Source organism: Suricata suricatta, chromosome 17 (assembly GCF_006229205.1).
Source record: "Suricata suricatta isolate VVHF042 chromosome 17, meerkat_22Aug2017_6uvM2_HiC, whole genome shotgun sequence".
Taxonomy (NCBI): Eukaryota; Metazoa; Chordata; class Mammalia; order Carnivora; family Herpestidae; genus Suricata; species Suricata suricatta.
In genome coordinates this window covers 38,871,168-38,891,296 of record NC_043716.1, presented here as the reverse complement: position 1 = coordinate 38,891,296, position 20,129 = coordinate 38,871,168, and positions in this window count along the sequence as shown.

Genomic DNA, 20,129 nt, shown 5'->3' with positions numbered 1-20,129 from the left:
GGCGCGCGTGTCGGGGTGGGCGTGTGAAGGGCCCCGGCGCCCACCCTCGCCAGTGGAGGGGGCTGCTGTGGGCCACCCTACACCTCCGGGCTGCTATGCCAGGTAGCCCCTGGCGTCCCCTTGCTTCTCCCCCTTTTTCGAAAGAAGGATCGGCGACTCTCTGGGGGTGGGATGAGCCCCGGGGTGCCCGGTTGGGGTAGGGGGTGTTCGCCAAGCCTCAAGGAACAGTGCCTTATAAGGAGTCAAGACAACAAATACGAACGTTTCCATGCGGCTCTGGGGTGCGGGATCCCACATCAGGACCCGCCAGGCCCGGGCTGGTGCGTGTGGCGGTGGGATGCGGCGTGTCCTTTTTTCCTTTCTTTTCTTTCTTTCTTTCTTTCTTTCTTTCTTTCTTTCTTTCTTTCTTTCTTTCTTTCTTTCTTTCTTTCTTTTCTTTCTTTTGTGTGTTTTTTTTTTTTTTGTTTTTTTGTTTTGGTTTGGTTTGTTTTGTTTTGCTAGCCAGGGATAAAGAGTAAAAAAGTGCGTCTGGTGTCGGGGTAGATATGGAGAGTCGGAAGGGGAGTCGTGGTGTCACAAAAGCTGGTCTGAGGCTAGAGGAATCTGGCAAGATGGTCACGCTGATCAAAGAGGAAAGAACTTGTGTGGAGCAAGAGGCGTTTGCAAACACTTGTAGCTAGCAGTGATGGAAAAGGCGAAGAAGAAAAACAAGTGTCAGCTTTTAGGAAGATGAGATTAATGAAAACCACAAGAATGTTAAAGGCAAAACGAGATAGCGATCCTCTCTTTCCCGGAGAACCATGCCCAGTTCTTTTTCTTGTTGTCCCCCATGCCCCTGTCAGACCTTTACATCGAACAAATAGTGCTAAAAGTGGGTCATAGAATGTTAGAGCTGGAAAGGACCTGGCGATTATGGCGCTCTCTTTTTTTGTACAGATGAGGAAACTGAGGCCCCCAGGTAGATGGAGAAAGTGACCTGCTCAATTCACACAGCTGTTCAGTGGTCCTGGGACTGAAATGTCTGTGTACGGACTCTTAGATCAGTGCTCTCCCCAAAACCCTGTGGAGTAGTGGATCTTTGCCTAAATCAAGTTCCATTAGTCGTCTCTGGAATATCCTTGGGAAATGCCCCTTGAAAGGGCTGTGTGTCACCAAATTATTAAGCTGAGCTTTATGTCATTTTTTCAGTCTTCAAATGATGTTTATCATCCACTCATATCTTAGGTTTCCAAAGTGGTTGGATCGCTGCCTGGGCCATAATAAGCTTTCAGCTGTTGCATATATTATCTCAAATAATTCTGTTATTGTTCAGTGAAGATGATATAATTTTGCCTCTTTCCTCAACATTCTTATGTTACGGTTCATTTGTTTATATTATATTGTTTACATTTAATGACTTTTAGAAAAGGATGTATTTTATTTCGTGTACCTTTCTAATTTTATGCTGCAACACTGTGAACATTGGATCAGTTCTGGTCATATCAAATGGTGGAATCCTGTTGATTGACTTTATATCAAAGCTTTGGTTTTTTGTTTGTTTTGGTACCAATTTCCATTTCATGGAAGATTACAGTTGTTAGAAGTGATAGCATAAGTGGGAGAAGGGGTTACCGATTTTAAGAAAAATTTACCATGAAATAATTTGTGATGTCTCTCATGTTCAATTAAAACAACACCACACCTTTGGTCAGGTAAGTGTTATCTAGTAGATTGCTTGTTTTCCATAGCTTTTGGAAGATGAAAATTTCAAGGATCTGGTTGAGATACAGGGAAGGAATGGAGAGATCTTTTTTCAAAAAAGCAAAACCTCAGAAGAAAAAAAAAAAGAGTTGATTTCTATCACTAGCTGTTTGGTTATTGCATAACTTGGAGCTGAACTACATAAAATCTTTGCTGTATACCCAACTCAATAAATTATCCCGCCTTCTCCCTAGTCCTGGCCTTTTCAGCCCCTGTGTTTTTGCCAACAGGATATTAATATGGATTGTGTTAAGAAATTTGAGGTGGATATATTTCTTCAGTGTGTACTTCGTCATATATGTGATAGAAGGGAGGAAAAAGTGCTATCATTGTTTGGAGTGTTACAACATAAATATTTTGGTCAGCACTTCCTATTGTGCCCCAACTTCTCATTTCATCTTCATTTGCTTGCTCTCAATTGATTTTTTAAAATGTTATTTACATATACAAAAACCACATCAAGACTAGTAAATGGTGTCATTTATTGCTCTTTTGGTACTTATGTCAGGTTTTCCAAGTTATGTTAGTGTTGGGGTTCAAATGATTTGTGATTTGTGTTAGGTTTATACTTATGAATGTGCATGTGGTGGTTCATTTGGCTTGTTTTTGTGTAGGTAGGTGATAGAAGCAGTCTTCTAGAAGGAAGATGTTATAAATAGGTAAATAACACATGAGAGATTAGATTGCAGGTTGAAGGTAGAATCAAAGGAAGCTTCACATGCTGTATGAACATGTATGCATCTCATAAAAGCTTTCACAGATTTCTGGATGTTCTACCTACCAAGTGGGACATTTTTCCCCCTTCTATTAGAGTGTAGCAGATTACTGCATTATTCTTACAACAAAAGGAAGCAAAACGCCTCCAATTTTTATTAATTTGAGCATTTGAAACTTATTATTTTAAAAAGTTAATTTGACAATTCCGGTTACTGAGCTCTTCAGAAGAATAGTATCTCTTCACTGCATAATAAAATGGCAGAATACTTTGACTCTGGAACTTAATAAAAATTATCTTGAGAAATTAGCTCTAAAGTGTCACTGTCCCCAATTTTGTGTAGTGGTTAAAGGAAAAAAAATTCTTTAAATCTTAGCTTTGTTAATAGAAGTGTTCTAAAATCAGGAGTATTTTTTCCCCTGCAATGTTGGAAACACAACAGTTTTTTGCTTATTTCTGGGAATAAGAAAGTCAGATTTAACAATCTAGTTTCCATTGATCAGATGGTTTTCTGTACATTTAGATCATGAGTATCACAGTGATAAAAAGTTTTCTTGAAAATTGTATTCATTTTTAATAATTCTTTCCTTATTTTAAGTAGAATATTGACATTGGATGTTTTCTTCCTAGTGATGATCCTTGTTACTGAGCCACTTAAGGCAGTTTGGAGAAGATTTTATGTACATAAATCTGTGCTATTTTTACTGATCAAAGAGAGGAGTACTTTACAGGTGTTAGATTTTTAGTTGGTTAAATACCCTCACTTTTGGTGTTTTCAGGGTTTTAGATGACGTTTATTACTTTTGTTAGTTTTGGTCACACCCATGACTTCCTTGGAAGGTATCTTTGAGGTTTGGTTTCCTTTTTTTTTAATGGTAATATTGGGGTGGGGGTGCTTCCTGTTTGTATTTTCAAAATTAGGTCCACATATTAACTTTCTTGTAGTGTCACATTTTTATTTTAAACATATAAAGACAAGCATCAGATGCCATGTGGTTTATCTTTGTCCATTGTACTGCCCTTACCGAGCTCAGACTAAATGCCCCTACCCCGTTGGGAAGGCAGGGCATTCCTGAATCTTCTCCCAACTCTCTTCAAGGTATAGCAGCCTCAGAGGACTCTTAGAACAACAACAAAGGTGCAGTTAACAGAAAAATGGGGCTGTAGCTATCCGTTTCCTTCCAGGTACCTAGATAATACACAGCACGAAGATAGAGTTGAAATGTGTTCTGTGGAGCCTTGAATGTCAGAATTTTAAAGAGAGGTTGCTTTGGGCTTATATAATATAGAACTCCACTTATTAAGTAGTGATGATAGCAGTTTTTCTGAACGCCAGAATGTCATGGAGGGTTTAAATAAGAATCAGGACAAATTTAGAGTATGGTATTAGAACTTAGGAGAAATCACCCTCAGCCATAAAACTCTTCCTTGACCCTCCCTTCCAGAAAATGCTTACATAGTATGTCACCTTTAATATAAATGTTGGAATACGAGTCATGTGGAACCTTGAGGAGAGGTACATCCTTGAAAGAAGTACATACAATATTGTTCCAGTGATTAAAGCAAGTGGCCTTTTGCTGACCCTCAACTAACTTTATTCTGAGATGCATAAATGACTAAACAGATTCCTAATTAAATTGGGATTCGAACATGTTTGCAGTTTAGGGACAATTTCTCTCCTAAATTTTCTTTCGGACCACGTTACTGAAGGCAGTACTGCATTAGCATGTTGCACAGTTATGCATTTTGCTCTTTGTAGTTGAGTTTAATACAGAATATCTTGACTTTCCACTCCCCACCCCCCCATATTCAATAAAAGAGAGGTAATAATTTGTCACGCACTGGGTCTTTTCTTCCCTGGATTTATTCGTAATAATTACGTCCATTTCCCATGTATTATAATACTTTTAAGATGAAAAATACATATATCGATTGATAAGAGCATTTATCTTTTGGAGGCTAGCTTGCAAAATCTACGACACTCATCCTCCATTTATTCTTCCATTGCTTTTGGTACTCTAACCCTTTTTTAAAAAATGTTTTCCAGATTTGTGTTATGAAGAGAAATATCTCCACATTCTATGCACTTCTAGTTTTTTGAGGTGCTTGTGCTGACTCATTTTTTTAAATTATACTAAGATATAGAGTATGGTTTGAGAGCAGTAATGAGATTCTCAGAAAATATGAAAACTTTCCTTTCTGACTAGTTAGAGAAAGGTTGGGGAAGACAAGGGGAAATACATCAATGAGCCAATCAATTATTGTTATTTGTTGGGATTAATTTGATGACTAATAATTTCTTTTTTAAAATTTTTTATGTTTTATTTATTCTTTGAGAGAGAGACACACACACACACACATATACACAGAGCGCGTGGGAGAGGGGCAGAGAGAGAGGGAGACACAAATTGCGAGGCAGACTCCAGGCTCTGAGCTGTCAGCACAGAGGATGACGTGGGGCTCGAACTCATGAACCGTGAGATGATGACCTGAGGCGAAGTTGGATGCTTACCCAACTGAGCCACCAAGGCGCCCCGATGATTAATATTTTCAGTGCCCATCAGGCTAGTAAAGTGAATTTGGCTTTACCCTGCAGTGGTGATAGGACAAACCCAAGTATTTTCTACTACTGCTTGTTTTCCCCTTGTAGGGGATTTTTTTCTGCATATGGGAAATCAAGCCAAAGTTACCAGTAACAGCCACATCCATGGTTTGTATTAAAAACAACTATTTACCACTCTGGGCTATAGCTCTACCTACCACGGCCTCATTTGGGAAAAATGTACTAGTTATCTATCTAATAATTATGCCATCTTTCAAAGAGTGATCAGAGAATTAATTAAAAAGTACTTCAAATTAGGTCTAAAACTTACAAGTAGAAAGACAATAAAAATAATACCTAACACTGTCCACTTACAGTGTGACAAGCAGAGCTCTATTATGAGCTCTTGCCGTGTTTTAAATCATGATCCTCAGAGGGATGGGTATTATTTTCAAATGAAAGATAAAGAAATGGCCACAGAGAAGTTAAGTAACTTGTCCAAGGTCACATTGCTAGTAATAATGGCAGAGCTGGATCCACACCCAGACCAAGCTGATTCCAGAGACTGTGTTCCTAACCACTGCACTGCAAAAGGGAGCAGCAGGCAACTGCAACTTTGCAATGAGACATTTGGTTTCCTTAAGACTTCTGTTTCTTTATTTGTGTTTCCCAGTGGACTCTTGTTTGTTTTAAATAGAAAAAAATTATATGTATTTAGAAATTTTTAAACTTCATAAAGGTAATTTTAAGTATTTTCCCAACTAATGTATATAATCCTAGTGGAAATTATGTAAAAGCAGAGGATGTCTTAATTCTAACTCTTAATTATCCTTTGTTGTTCTGCCACTAACATTACCGTGTACATCATAGGAAAAGAGCTATGAGCTATCCCGTTGGCCTCTTATTACAGACAAGAGGGTCATTATGCTAGTTTAGCATGTAACATGTACTTGTTGACTGAAAATGTAAGTATCCAGCTCATTTATTTACAACTTTACTTTGAAGGGATTTGTAGCCCTCTTCTTGGGTTTTTTTTTTTAATGTTTATTTATTTTTAAGAGAGGCAGAGATAGAATGCGAGTGGGTTAGGGCCAGAGAGAGAGGGAGACACAGAATCTGAAGCAGACTGCAGGCTCTGAGCTGTCAGCAAAGAGCCTGATGTGGGGCTTGAACCCACAATCTGTGAGATCATGACCTGAGCCAAAGTCAGACGCTTAATCAGCTGAGCCACCCAGGTACCCCAGCCCTCTTCTTGTTTTATTGAAGCTTTTTAGAGTTACTGATTGTGATTTCTGAGATAGAAGGACTAAAGAATTTGAATTCGGGGTGTTAATTTTTAAGGCAACCAAAGCAATTATTGCGTGTTTTTGAGCTATGCAAAGGCCATTAGAAACTGGTCTCAGAAATGTATTCCTTTTTATATGTGATGGTCTCAGCATTTTTCCTTGGAGGTAGATTGTAAAGTTAAATCTTGGAGCCAAAATTCTTTACCCTAAAGTGTGTTAATTTGAATTTGAGAAGTCAAGTCAGGGAGGAGAAAAACTTCAATTCCCTGAGCAGAGAGTATAAACTTGTTCAAATAAACAGAGGATGTTGTCTTCCAGGATTGTCAAACTGTCACCTTTGACCAGGGTTGAATTTTCTTTGAATGTTGACAGAAGTTACAATGTCAGTGGAAAAAGCTTTATGTGAAGTATCTATAACTCAGAATTTCCTTATGTTTGTGTCAGTGAGATCCTACAATTAAAGCTGGTTTTTTTTTTTTTCTATGTCTGATGAGTTTTAAAAAGTGTGCAGTGGGGTTTTCCAGCCTTTAGGTGAGAGTAAATTAGAAAGTTTGTGAAAAACTATCTTGTGTTTTCTAAAATTCAGAGCTTGTAACCTGTGCAGATCGTTATGTTTTTATAGAGAATGGGACTTCAGAATTCAGCCTGGGGAAAATGTTTTAAATAAGCTGTGTTCACAAATGTCGTTGTAGCATTTGTATTTACAAACTGTTGAGCCCTTAATCTGTTAAAGTGCTAAATATTAGATTTTACCAGCTTTATAATAGAGCATTCTACAATATAGTCACTTGTAGTTTGAATTAGGTAAACCATTCTCTCAGAAATCATGTTAATGCTATGTGTTTGTTTTGCTTCATACTTCTAAAATATTTTGGTAATCTTTTAGGCTTGAGAAAAATAGCAAACTAGAGATCTACAGCGTTATATAGCTCTTTACAAAACGAGACAGTCCACTGTATGGGTTCATGTTTTTATAATTTATGATCATTTCTGGTAGAAAGTGAGGGAGAATGAGAGTGAAAATTGGACATAATAGAGCCTAACTTCAAAAGGTATGGAAGGTCTAATACCTACAGATGCAACACACATATTCCTCCTGTTTGTGTTGTTGTTACTGGTTCAATTATGTGATGATCTATGGAAGCCCAGGCATATTTTAAGGATAAGTTTATCTTGTAATGAGTTTCACTATCAGGTAAAAATATTAAATTTATTGTGATGTGTATAGACTTACCTTCCTCCTTAACTGTTGAAGGTATTAAAACAAAATAGAAAATATTTGGCTTCCTGAATGACATGGCTACAGCTAACATGCTGAGTTGGTGATGAAGCATGACTTCTTGATTTTGCAATACCGCAGCAAGCACATAATTTGAAAGGAATGGGTCCTTAAGTAAGATATTACCTTAAGCACACATTTTAAATTTTGTCCTAGAAATGTGACATTGTCTAAATTTATGGTTTTGAATTTTTATTACCCAAATGTGAGAGATCTAGTTTGGAAAGAACTTATGATTATGTTCCAGTTCTCTTGGTAAATTTGAACAAGGCAAATATAAGAAAAACCAACCAGTGGCTCTTATGGAATAACTCATGAAAAAAAAGAAAAGCATAAGTGCATAAATATTAAAAACTTTCCTTTGTGAAAAAAAAAGCCAGAAGCCAAAGGTAAATGACAAAATAAGAAAAAGACCTTTGTAAACAAATATGACAGAAGTTATGAGTTAAGATTATTATAAATAAAGACTGTATATCAAAAATAAGAAAAAAGTCAGGACGCCTGGGTGGCTCAGTCAGTTGGGCGTCAGACTTTAGCTCAGGTCATGATCTCATGGTTCGTGAGTTCAAGCCCCACGTTGGGCTCTGTGCTGACAGCTCTTTCTGCCCCTCCCCAGCTCACTCACTCTCTCTCACTCAAAAATAAAAAACAAAAAAATTTTTAAAAATACTATAAAAAAGTAAAAAAAAAAGATGACTTCCCAAAGAGAAAATGAACAAAAGGAGAGAGACAAATGGTCAGTATTCATATAAAATTATGTTCAAACTGCACTAGAAATCAAGAAATGCAAATAAAAACAATGACATGACTTTTCTAGTTAACAGATTTACAAAACTAAAGAAAAAATAAAAACAGTGTTGCTTAGGAATGTGGAGAAACTGGTACCTTCATATTCATTGGTCAGATGTAAGTAAATTGGTGCATTTTTTGAAGAGCAGTTTGATATATATATGTATCGAAAGCCTTAAAAGTGTACATACCCTTTGACCTAACAGTTCCATTTAGATGACATAATCTGAAATATGTGCCAAGATTGGTATACAAGGAACAAATTGGAAACAACTTCAGTATTCAGCATTAGAGGATTGATGAACTAAATTGAGAAATAGCTTATATCATGAAATACTATTTAGCTATTTCAAGTCATGTTATAAGACAATATTTAATGACTTAGGTAAAGTTTATAATATATTACTAAATAAAAAGGCAACTTGCAAAACAATCAGATACAAGTTGTACTTGGAGCAAAGTATAGTCATTAAAAAAATATTCCGGGTTGTCAGATTCTGAGTGTGTGTGCATGTGTGGTTTCTAATATCTTCCCATTTTTCTATAATAAACATAATGAAGAGGGAATACTTTGTAGTCAAGACGAAAGGTTACTTTTAATGAATGGTAAAGAAAATATGAGAGATATATGTATAATGGAATATTATTTGGCCACAAAAAAGAAGGAAATCTTTCATTGCCATTTAGGACAAGATGGATGAATCTAGAGAACATTATGCTAAGTGAAATAAGTCAGACAGAGAAAGACAAATGCTGTATGATCTCGTTGATATGTGAAATCTAAAAATATCAAACTCATAAAAAAAAACAGATGAGTGGTTGCCAGAGGCAAGGGGTAAAGGACTGTGTGAAAGTGGTCAAAGGGTACAAACTTCCAGTTATCAGATGAGTAAGTTCTGAGTATGTAATATATAGCATGGTGGCAATAGTTAACCGTATTGTGTATTTTAAAGTTGCTAAGAGAGATCTTAAAACTTACCACACAGGCACACATATACAAGTTGTAACTTATGTGAGATGTTGCATCAGTTAACCAACCTTATTTTGACGATCATTTTGCAATATAGATGTATGTCAAATTATTACATCATGTACCTTAAACTTCCATGATGTTTTATGTCAGTTATGTCTCAAGAAAACAGGGGGGAAACATTATTATTATTATTATTATTATTTAATACAGAGAGAGACAGAGCATAAGAGCGGGAGGGGCAGAGAGAGAAGGAGACAGAACCGGAAGCAGGCTCCAGGCTCTGAGCTAGCTGTCAGCACAGAGCCTGACGCGGGGCTCGAACCCACGAACGTGAGATCTGACCCGAGCCGAAGTCGGAGGCCTAACCGACTGAGCCACCCAGGCGCCCTGGGAAACATTATTTTTAAAATGAATTTTATGTGTTGATTTAGAACAAGAAACTTGTTTTATTTTCAGTTAATATTTCCTTTTTAGGAGCAGAAAATGCGTACGTTGTGATGTTTGTGTTAAATATTTGGCAGGGTATACTTATTTGGTATGGTTTATGACATCTTTTGTTGAACTATATTAAAACCATTCAAATTATATTTAGTGTTTTCAGAGTTCAAATAATTTGAACTTGAGGACTGAGTTATTTCCTATACTTTAGAGTGGTCCATATTTTTATATGTAAGCTGATGGTGAATTATATTGTTTTATAAATGTAATAAAGAGATTATATTGCTTTACTTGTATGTGAGCTCTACTAAGTTACCACTTATTTCGTACTGAAGATGTGTGTTCGACTTTTTTTTCAACATTTGAAAAAAAAATAAGGTCTAGTTTAAGTTCTGGTAACCCTAAACAGTATATTACTTCAGTATATTTTCTGTATTTGCTTTTGTTCTGCTTTCTCTCATGATGATACCTACAAAGATTGCTAGGTTTATGGAATTTTTTTCCCTTGTAATTCCATTAGTCATGCTTAATGACTTCTCTAAATGTTTATCATGTATTCATTTGGGAATATCTGGTAAAGGAAATCTCTAGTGAAAGATACTTTCTCTTGGGTGTATGCCATTGGTAATACAAGAGACTTGTGTTCTGCCTTAATGAAATTTACATTAAATAGATTCTTTGTAATTAGATTTTGTGTTTAAAAGCATTTTAACATTTTAAGAAGTTTAAAGAAGAAAGATGAAAATAAGTTACAAGTTGATGTTTTAGGAGAATTCTGGAGCACAAGGATTTAGGTCTTAGCACGTTTGCATCAAATAAAATTACAATATTAAAAAAATTGTGTGTGTGTGTGTGTGTGTGTGTGTGTGTGTATGAGACCAAAAGAAGACCTACTTATTTTTTTTTTCATTTTTTAACTTTTTAAAGTAATCTCTGCACCAGTGTGGGGCTCAAACTCACAACCTCCATTTCAAGAGTTGCACACTCTACCAGCTGAGCCAGCCAGGTGCCCCCGACCTACTTATTTTATGTATAATTCAACTCAGTAAAAATCTTACTTCCCCTGGATTGTGCCTTATAATTTATCATAATGGAACTTGCTGTGACAGAATTTTAAGTCAGTGTTAAGAATACTAAAACAAAAAAGAAATCATATAGTACTGTTTAGTGCTTTTTAAACCTAAATCTATAAGTAGTTAATTCAAGTGTATAAAGAAAAATAAATACTTTTGTGCATTAATGATAAACCATAAACATATATTGCCCAATATGCCTTCATAAATAGATCCTATTTATATTATGATTCCTTTTTGCTTATTCTTACCTCCTCTGCCTCCTGAAAATGTGATCAATTTTATTTAACCCAAAACTATGTTTTCCTTTGGCTTCAGTTCATTTATCATTGTGGATTTTCTCTGTAATCTGTTTTATCACTGTGATATTCTTCTGACCAGTTAGAATAATTCTCTTTGTTCTCTTATGTACCTGAATCACTTATACCAAATCATGAGATTTTTTGAAAATCCTATAAATTTAGGGCCTCAAATTTAGCATCATATATTTTATAATATGGCATCAGTAAATTGTAGGATATATTTTAAAATTAATATATAAAATGACTTATTGCTTTCTTCATTTAGAACTAGTTACCTTTTTGTGTTCTAGTCTTTATCTGATTTTGAGAACTTGGTTATCTCACAAAGATGAGTCTTATCCAAATCTATAAATCTTAAGGTTTTCTCTTTAATGGAGCTCAAATATATGTAAGATTCAAAAGTCTGTAGAGAAATTATTTCTTTCAAAAGTTAATATTATAATTTTGGTTTTTTAAATATTTTTAATGTCTTTATTTTATTTTGAGAGAGATAGAGAGAGACAGAGTGAGTGTGGGAGGGCCAGAGAGAGGGAGACACAAGATCTGAAGCCGGTTCCAGGCTCTGAGCTGTCAGCACAGAGCCCGATGTGGGGCTCAAGCCCACAGACTGTGAGATCATGACCTGAGCCGAAGTTGGACGCTTAACCGACTGAGCCACCCAGGCGCCCCTATAATTTTGTTTGAAACTCTGTAATCTGCTTTTTGTCTCTTAGCTGCCCGTAGGCTTTTTTTAAATTAATAATTTATGTTTTAATTTACATCCAAGTTAGCGTTTGGTGCTACAATGATTTCAAGAGTAGTTTCCTTCATTCCTCTTACCCATTTAGCCCGTCCCTCATTCCACAACCCCTCCAGCAAACCTTTGTTCTCCATATTTAAGCCTCTTATGTTTTGTTCCCCTCCCTGTTTTAATATTGTTTTGCCTCCCTTCCCTTATGTTCATCTGTTTTGTATCTTACAGCCCTCATGTGAGTAAAGTCATATGATATTTGTCTTTCTCGGACTAATTTCGCTTTGCATAATACTCTCTAGTTCCATCCACATAGTTGCAAATGGCAAGATTACATTCTTTTTGATTGCTGAGTAATATTTCATTGTAATACCACGTCTTCTTTATCTGTTCATCTGTCGATGGACATTTGGGCTCTTTCCATACTTTGGCTATTATTGATAGCACTGCTATAAACATTGGGGTGCATGTGCCCCTTCAAAACAGTATACCTGTATCCCTTGGATAAATACCTAGTAGTGCAGTTGCTGGGTTGTAGAGTAGTTCTATTTTAATTTTTATTTTAATGTTTTTCAGAGTGGCTGCACCAGTTTGCATTCCCACAGAGGGCTTTTTGAAGTTATGTACGTGTGTATATTTAAAAACACTTTCAGAGGTAACTGGAGTAGCTCAGTCAGTTGGATGTCTTACTGTTGATTTTGGCTCAGGTCATGATCCCAGAGTCTTGGGATTGAGCCCTGCATCAGGCTCTGTGCTAAGCATGGAACCTATTTAATATTCTCTTTTCTCCTCTCTCTCTTTCCCTCCCCCCTCCCTATCTCTCCCCCTACCATCTGCCCCTCTGCCCTGTTCATGCATTCTCTCTCTCTCTCTCTCTCTCTCTCAAATAAAAAAATAAAAATAAAAACACTTCCGGGATGCCTGGGTGGCTCAGTCGGTTAAGTGTCCGGCTTCGGCTCAGGTCATGATCTCACGGTTCGTGGGTTCAAGCCCCGTGTCAGGCTCTGTGCTAACAGCTAGCTCAGAGCCTGGAGCTGCTTCAAATTCTGTGTCTCCCTCTCTCTGACCCTCTCCTGCTCGTACTGTCTTTCTCTGTCTCTCAAAAATAAATAAAAAACATTAAAAAAAATTTTTAATATAAAAACAAAAACACTTCTAAAGTGAGTAAAGAGGGGCGCCTGGGTGGCTCAGTCGGTTGGGCGTCCAGCTTCAGCTGGGGTCATGATCTCACGGTTCGTGGGTTTGAGCCCCGCATTGGGCTCTGTGCTGACAGCTAGCTCGGAGCCTGGAGCCTGCTTCGGATTCTGTGTCTCCCTCTCTCTCTGACCCTCCCCTACTCGCACTGTCTCTGTCTCTCAAAAATAAATAAAAACCATTAAAAAAAAATTTTTTTAAGTGAGTAAAGAAATTTATTCCAAAAATTTCCAGTAATTGGGCTACCAATCAAGAGAAGACTTAGTATATATTTGTTGACTGGTTGATTAATGGGCTGTATACTCAACATATGCTTTTAAAGGCAAAATTAAACAAGATACCCCATTACACTATATTTGCCAGAGATTCGTAACCATTTGGGGATTAGGGGACCTTTTGAGACTCAAATGAAACTATTGACTCTCTTCCCATTAAAATACACATAAAAACATCAAATTCTACATACATTTCAAGAGGTCCATGGACTCAGGTTACAAGCCCCTAATATAAACAACCAACCAGCCCTCTGTTAACACAGGTAGTAGAGGTGAGGGTATATGGCGAAGAGATAGATGATCTAAATTTATAAAATGGGGACCTTTTTAGAAACCTCTAGTCTGATCTTGTTATCTGGGCACTCTGGAGGGACTTATTTTCCTCCAGGAACTCAATGAATATCAATCTACTTCAACATTTTTTATTTTTTTAGAGAGAGAGAGTGCTAGTAGGGGAGGGGCAGAGGAGAGAGACAGACAGAGAGAGAATCTCAAGCAGTCTCCATGCTCAGCACAGAACCCAATGCAGACCTCAGTCTCACAACCGTGAGATCATGATCTGAGCAGAAATGTAGAGTCACTCAGCCAACTGAACAACCCAGGAGCACCCCAAATCCACAGTTTAGAACATTTTTTTAATGTTTAATTTTGAGAGAGAGCGAGAACATGAGCAGGGGCAGGGCAGAGAGAGAGGGAGAAACAGAATCAGAAGCAAGCCCCAGACTGAGCTGTCAGCACAGATCCAGATGCAGGCTTGAACTCACAAACTGCAAGATCTTGACCTGAGCCAAAGTCGGATGCTTAACCGACTGAGCCACCCAGGTTCCCCTACTTCAACATTTTTAAGGTTTGTGTTCCCCTGGATAGTCCTAGCATATTTTAGTTAATCCACTAATTTCTATTAATGAATATTTAAGTTGGGGGCACCTGGGTTGCTCAGTTGGTTAAGTGCTGGACTCTTGATTTCGACTCAGGCCATGATCACAGGGCCCCATGTGATGGAGCCTGCTTGAGATTCTCTGGCTTGCTTGCACATGCTCGCTCGCTCACTCTCTTTCTCTCTCTCTCTCTCTCAAAAAAAAAGATTTAATTTTCCAGTTTTTCTCTTTTATAAATAACACTGTGGTGCAGATTCTTAGTCTAAGTGCATTTTTTGCATGTACCGTACCATCCTCTTAATGTAAGTTCTACAAGCGGAGTTGCTGAGCTCTCTACATAGATAGTGCCAAACCACCCTCCAAAAAGACCACCCCAGTCAACATGCCTAACAAAAACAAGTTCATGAAAGGGATGGCCATTTCCCCACATCTTCCATAACTGAGCATCGATAACCTTTGTATCTTTGCTAGTCTCTCATATTTATATTTCTTTGATTGCCAGCAAGGTTAGACAGTGCTTCACATGTTTATTGGCTATTTTGTTTCTTTATGCTTTGCCTTTTTTTTTTTTTAAGTTTATTTATTTAGAGAGAGAGACTGGGAGGGGGGACAGAGAGAGGTAAGAGAGAATCCTAAGCAGGCTCTGTGCTGTTAGTGTAAATCTCAACTTAGGGCTCAATCCCACGAACCATGAGATCATTACCTGAGCCAAAATCAAGAGTCAGATGCCTAACAAACAGCCACCCAAGGACCCCTGTGATTTGCCCTTTTATATAATTAGCCTGTTTTTCTATATAGCTATTTGAGTTTTCCCAAAGATCTTTCTGTCTTACATACTACAAATAATTTCCTCCCCGTTTTTTCTTTTTTCTTGGCTTTTAACGTTGTACAGTATTTTTTGCAATACAAAATGTTAAATTTTTATGTTGTCTAACAGTTTTTTCTTCTCTGATCTGGCTATTAAGACATGCTAAGAAAAACTGTCTCTACCCAAAGATTAAAAAATTATTTTAGAATGTCTGTGGTTCTTTTTTTTTTTTTTTTTAAGTTTCTCCATCCATCTGGAATCTATTTCTGTGTAAGAAGTAAGAAGTGAGGGTGGGAATTATAGCTTTATTTATTTTTCTGAAAACAATACTATTTAATGATCACTCACTATGTGCCAGTCACTGAGCTAAATGTTTTTACATGTATTAATAGTTTTAACCTAAATCAGTTCCAAATATCTAGCCAGTTATCAAAAGAAAAAAATCTACCATTTCCCATCAGCTCCCTCTTTCTCTACTGATAAAGCACATATTTATCATATATTCTAAGTTCTCATGTCTGTTCAGACCTACTGCTTCTCTGCTCTGTTCCAGAGATCAGTTTGTCTCTGAATATACCACATTGTTGTAATTATTGGACATTTGGACCATTATAATTTTTTTCAGAGAATAAGAGAGGTAAGAATTTTCATGGACTTCCTTTTTTTTTTTAAAGTGTTTTAAAGATGTTATTTATTTATTTTTAGAGAGAAAGCAAGAGAGTGCAGGGGAGGGGCAGAGAGAGAATCCCTGGCAGGCTCCTCACTATCAGTGCAGCCCCAGTGTGGGGCTTGATCCCATGAACCGTGAGATCATGACCTGAGCCAAAATCAAGAGTCAGACTCTTAACCAGCTGAGCTACCCAGGTACCCCTGGACTTGCTTTGAAATATGCATTAGGATAGATTTTTAATCTGACTCAAAATGAATTTCACATTCTTTGAGTAGATGGTAGATAATCACCAGTACTTCCATTAAAGATAACACTAGATTTAGTCATAAATCTATATTGCTATAAGATGGTAGCAGAATAGTAATTTTTTAAAAACAATACTTTGTCCACTGTCAACTCAAATAGTGTAATTTCATTCTGACATTGCAGTAAGTATAGTAAAACTTTATTTTTTTTTTAATTTAACTTAAAAGCTTTGGATTTCTGGGGTGCCTGGATGGCTGAGTTGGTTAAGCATCTGACTTCAGCTCAGGTTATGATCTCACAGTTTGTGAACTCAAGCCCCACACCGGCCCTCTGCTGTCAGGCAGACCCTGCTTTGGATCCTCTGTCCCGCTCTTTCTTTGCTCCTCCCTCATTTGCACACTCTCTCTCTCAAAAATAAACAAACATTGGTGCGCCTGGGTGGCTCAGTCGGTTAAGCGTCCGGCTTCGGCTCAGGTCATGATCTCACAGTTCGTGAGTTCGAGCCCCGCGTCAGGCTCTGTGCTGACAGCTAGCTCTGAGCCTGGAGCCTGTCTTCAGATCCTCTGTTTCCCTCTCTCTCTGACCCTCTCCTGCTCATGCTGCCTCTCTCTGTCTCAAAAATAAATAAAAACATAAAAATTTTTTTTAATAAATAAACATGTAAAAAAAAAATTGAGGCGCCTGGATGGCTCAGTCCGTCATACATCTGACTTTGGCTCAGATCATGATCTTATAGTTTGTGAATTCAAACGTCCGGGTCTGTGCTGATGGCTCAGAGCCTGGAGCCTGCTTTGGATCCTCTGTCTCCCTCTCTCTGCCCCTCTCCCACTCGTGTTCTGTCTCTGTCTCTCTCAAAAATAAATAAGCATTAAAAAAACAGAAGCAAATAGGGTCTTGTGCCCTCTGGGAACCGAAGCTATTGCTCTATAAAGGGAGCAGCAGCTACTCTTACCTGAAGAAGATGGTATCCCTAAAACTTCCCACCAGACCCCTACCCTAAAATACAAGAAACATACATGGATGCACTTCCTTTTTTTAAAAACTGCTGCACTGAGGCATGGTTGAAGCATTATCTACCTCCTGGAAGTCCTTCTCTTTTCTTGGGAGTAGGAGATCAGCCTGTGCTGTGTGGTAGCTGGGGTAGAGGAATTATTTTGTTACTTAATGGTACTCCTAACTAGAAATTCTAACATCTTTTCCTTCAGAAACAAAATTATAAAGGGTAACTAGGTTTTCTAAGATTGTACATCAACTGAGGTTTGGGGGTTTATCAAGGTATTTTTCATCTCTTTATAACTTTGTTCCTATGGGAAAACGTTCCATGTTCCAAACAACACGTGCAAATGCATTTTGGAATATGAGTCCATTTGTAAGGTGACCAGGAAGAGGATATGGGGAAGATGTTGGGAGTTGCCTGTTGTTTTTATTAGGGAAAGATGTAGGGGCCTGAGTATTGAACTTTGATGCATCAACCTAAATTGTCCCTTGTTACCTGTATGACCCTGCAACTCTAGAACCAAAATATAAAACAGCTCATTCTGTTTTAGGTATAACTCAACTATCAAATCACTTTCAAGTAGATTTTTTTGTTATTTTGTTTTCCTTCTTTGTGTGTCTGTGTGTTGTTGTTTTTTAAACTGAATTTGCCTAGAAAAGAAAAATTCTTGACTTTAGCTACTATTCATTTTATGGTGTACGTTAAGTTTATGCTTGGAATTTGAGCTCTTCTGGTTACAGATGAAATTTTTTCCTTTCAACAGAGATTTCTCCCCCTCATGTTAATTTAGTTTTTGGAGATACCTAAGGAAGGGAGTAATTTTTTGTTCTCTGTAGATGAATGACAGTAACTCCAACTATGTGTGGAAGACTGAACAGAGCTTCAGAAGACCAACTTGGTAGAGAGGTTCTGGAAGCTAGGTGATGCCTAAGCCCCACTTCCTTCCATTCTCTAGGCCTTTCTACTTAGTTTATCTTAATGGTCTTTTTAGATCTCTGATTCTAGAAGGAACCTTTGAAGAAATGGATGGAACTTCTATGTTGTTTTGAATATTGGCTGACCTCAAAGCCATATTAGTTGGCTTCTTAATGCTCAATAGAACGCTCTAGCTCTTACTGATAGGTAGGCCTTAGGAACCTCTTTATTTTAGTGTGGTGTCTAAAGTCCGTTAGTTATATTAATATACATATTTTAAACATCCTGATGCAGTCTACTGAATATAAATTATTCCTCAATAAAATTTAGGGTTACTTCCATGAAGAAAAAATACTTTTTTTCCAAATATAAAATGACAGCCTATTTTAGAATATTTAAGGTATTTCCTTAAAAATGAAAATTTTAAAAATTCTTATGCTCCAGGGAGTCTGATTCTTTTGTTTTAAAATTCATGGGGCACCTGTGTGGCTCAGTCGGTTGAGCGACCGACTTCGGCTCAGGTCATGATCTTGCAGTTCCTCGGTTCAGGCCCTGTCTTGGAGTCTGTGCTGACAGCTCAGAGCCTGGAGCCTGCTTCTGATTCTGTGTCTCCTTCTCTCTCTACCCCTCCCCCATTAATGCTCTGTCTCTCTCTCTCTCAATAATAAGTAAATGTAAAAAAAATTTTTTTTAATTCATTATATTCATTATCATATTGAACAAAAGATTGTTGTGTTGAATTGAGAAACAGGTGGGGGCATTTTCAAGTACTTCAAAATATTTTTGTTATACCTAAGTTTTCACTGTGGTGGTACTTGTTATTTTAGTAGAATGTGACCTATATTTTATTCTGTGGGAAAAAGAAGAAATGAAGTGTTTGCTAGTCACCTATCACCTTGTGCTGCTCTGCATTGATAGGTAGAAACTTGAGTCCTATTGAGTTTTTAACTCTCTGCCCTGTATTTTTAGTACCTTGTAGAGATTGAATCTGCAAATCATCTTTGAAAGATAAATGATTTGATTTGATTGTATCAAGCAGAAAAGCTATCCTCTATATCAAACTGTGTATCTTGGAAAAAAGCTAGACTAATACCACACTGAAATGATCTTAACTGTGGAATCCTTTATTAGACCTGATTTGTTTTGCATGTACTATATAGCTCCTTAGAGATGACCAGCTTTTAACAGGGATGAACAGATGTCCTGGTTTTATCAGAAATTGCTTTTACATTGCCAGGCCTTTCACAAAATCCAGTCTTCACCCTCCATCTGATTTTGTTGAGATGCTTTTCAAACTTTTTCCTAAATGTTGGTTTGAATACACAGACTTTGCTGTTTACTTGTAAGATTTTGTTCCCCTCCCCTGTTCACGCTGTCTCACTCTCTCAAAAATAAATAAACATTAAAAAAAAAAAAGACTTTGTAATGGTCAGGTGGTATCCTTCACACCTAATGGGGGAAGAAAAGAAAATTAAAAGCAAAAATTAGGAAGTATAGCATAGTCTGTATTTATTTGAAATTTAAAGTGTTTAATATCTGATACTAGACTCTTAAGTACTATGAAAGGTGTGTGTGTGTTTTGTTCACTGCTATCTCCTCAGTACCTAGAACAGAACTTGACATCTAACAGGTGCTCTTTATAAATACTTATTGTTTCTGTGAGGGGCTTTAATCCACTTTTGTTTACAGTAGATAGATACTCATGTTCAATAATAAGCATTGGCTGGTGTTGAAGATACCTTAATTCCATTTCATTTATTCTAGAGACTGCTTCAGCCCTCAGAAGGGCTGAAAGTATGCCTTTTACTGTGGAAGAAAAACAAGAGAGGGGAAAGCCAATTCCCTATGTTTCTTTTGGATTTTAGGGTTAAAGATGGAAAAAATGTGAGTTCCCTAGGCAAGAACTATCCTTCTTTTCTCCATTAAAATTTTGTGTGTATAAAATAAATTTACCCATTTAACTAGTTCAGTTGCATTAAATACATTTACATTGTCATGGAACTGTTGCCGTGCACCTATCAGGGCCCATCTCCAGAGCTTTTTCATCATCCCAAACTGAAACTGTACCCATTAACCAATAACTCCCCTTCCCTTCCTTCTCCCACAGCGCCTGGTATCCACCATTCTACATTCTTTCTATAGAAGTTCGGCTATTCTAGGTACCTCATATTAAGTGGAATCATATACATTTGTCCCTTTGTGTCTGGTTGTTTTTTTTTTTTTCTTTCCCGAGTTTTTAGTTTTTGCTTTGTAACTAGACCTAGCCAGTGATGCATACA